We start from the raw sequence: 2338 nt of genomic DNA on the forward strand, positions 1-2338 counted from the left end.
CCGCTACGTAATGGTTGTACGTGTTATAAGTGTCGTAATTGTCTAACGTAATAACTTCTTACTCACCAGAAAAATAATTGTTCTGTTTATCGCAACAACAAATAATAATAAATAATAATTTCACAATTCCGTTTATCTTCTCTTTTGCATTTCTTTCTTTCTAAAAATATAGAGGAAAGTTCCTTGCGAGACTCCTAATATGAAATAGGGGTTTCTGCCGAATGTATATGCATCATCTGTTGATTTCGCCATGAATTCATTGCCCTTGGAGTGAAATCTGTTTGATGCAATCATTGTCAGATCGTGTAATCATTTGCAATCATTTTTGTGATTGAATTTGGATGTTGAAACCTGCTACCTCATATTAGAAGCCTGTTTTATAGGGAGACTTTCCTCTACTATCGTAATCGTTTAAATATAATTAAATGAGTGAGAAAGGAGAAACTTACTTGTACCAAGAGTAACACACTTGTATCAAGTTGCGAGGAAAGTTTGACCTTTCTAATCGCTCTTTTGACATCAGATATCACTTTACAGGACTTACAGTTTTCGCGCTTTCGATATATCAAATTCATGCGCATGCAACTCTGACCTCGCGCAACAAGTTACGGTATACGTAAAATAATTTAAGAGGCAAGATCGATTGCACGCTTGTTCGCGCCTCGCGCCGAAGGGTATAACAATGAAAGTCCCGTTTCCGGTCATTCTGGGGTTACCGAAGTAATTAACGGCGTGAATAAAACTGCGCGCAATGAAATCTGCGACATAGAGATCCAATTCCACGCTATTAATTGCACCGTAAAGTACCCGATTAAAAGGAGGCGGTAGGGAAGCATTTTAACGGTTGACTCCGCCCAATTTAATTTTCAGCTATACGACACTGTACTTGGCGACACGTTTTCTTCGCATCTCGTAATTTTGATTCTAGGAAAGGATTGTTCCAAAATTACACATTCATAATTCCGTTGCAATAAATACGCGCTATCGGTGAAGGAACCGATTATTTTTACATGTAGATAAAACTATAACTTGACTATGAAATTCATATTTTGTTTATATTTTGATATTTTATGTATATACTATTTGCATTTACGCATATGACACTAATTTTAAACTTCATCGCTTACTTTATATAAAATGCTGCTTTACCTACAAAAATGTAATTCATATCTATAAAATAAAAAGATCTACGTGCATTACGTTAAATGTCACGCAAAAGTATTAATGCAAAATGAAATTTTTTAAATTAATAGAGTAAAATAATAATTATCTTGTTTAATAATAATTAATATTTCTGATATTACAGACTCTGATATTACCTAATACAATTATAATTAATTAAGCTATTACGCTATCTATATAATATTACTAATTTCATAACAAGATACAAAGCAGTTATAAAAGAAGCCATAAGTACAGAAGTCGTGAATCGATTGAACACAGCGCTGTAAAGCACGTATTATAATATTCAAGAACAAGTGAGACCATTTAATCAATTTAATGGAACAAAGTCAATTACGTTTTAAATTTCGATAAGGTCGTTTCTCGGAAGTGATTCACCCTTTGCGTGAGTTACATAAGTATCGCAATTTTCACGCGCATGTGTATATACATCGTCATCTGCATAAAGTATTTCGAGGAGTTCGTCGAAGTGCAAGAGAAGTTTCCCCTTGTAGATCTCGAGAGTATTTAATTCACTAACAAACATTCCTTACTACAAAGGAGCAATTCATCTACCCTTGAGATTAAAGGCATTCGAGTTACACGATATATCGCAAGTATCACGTGTTCCATGAACTTCTTGGATGAACAATTTCCCTTCAACGAAACATTCGAACGAAATAAATTACACTTGTCAGCTACACGAAGCCATCTCATCATAAATGGACCGCAATGTCACACACAGGCCGGAACATTTTTTAATTATATCTCTCTTTTAACAACGCCAACTTTTAATACCATTTTAGTAACATGATAATGTAATTTACAAATGTTACGCGAAAATAGTGAAATTAAATTCAAATGTAATTTTACATATAATAGCTACGAAGGAAAAAAATATATTGCGTAATAATTTAGTATTTTGCGTTGTATTAATGAGCTGAAAAATGAAACAATTTCGAAAAGCGTCTCAGACGCGGAAAAAAGTCCTCTATTATGAGATAGGATTCTAATACGAGACGGCAGATTTTCAACGTCCAAATTCAATCGCAAATCGTTTTTTCTCGCGACGACCTAACAATCAATTTTCCCCTAAACAGATTTCCCTCCGAGGGCAATAAATTCATGATGAAACCGATGATGCCTATTAATTTAGCAGAAACTCCGCTTTCCCACG

This window comes from Vollenhovia emeryi, unplaced genomic scaffold (genome assembly GCF_000949405.1).
Source record: "Vollenhovia emeryi isolate VEMERY1.0 unplaced genomic scaffold, V.emery_V1.0 DF939329.1, whole genome shotgun sequence".
Classification (NCBI taxonomy): domain Eukaryota; kingdom Metazoa; phylum Arthropoda; class Insecta; order Hymenoptera; family Formicidae; genus Vollenhovia; species Vollenhovia emeryi.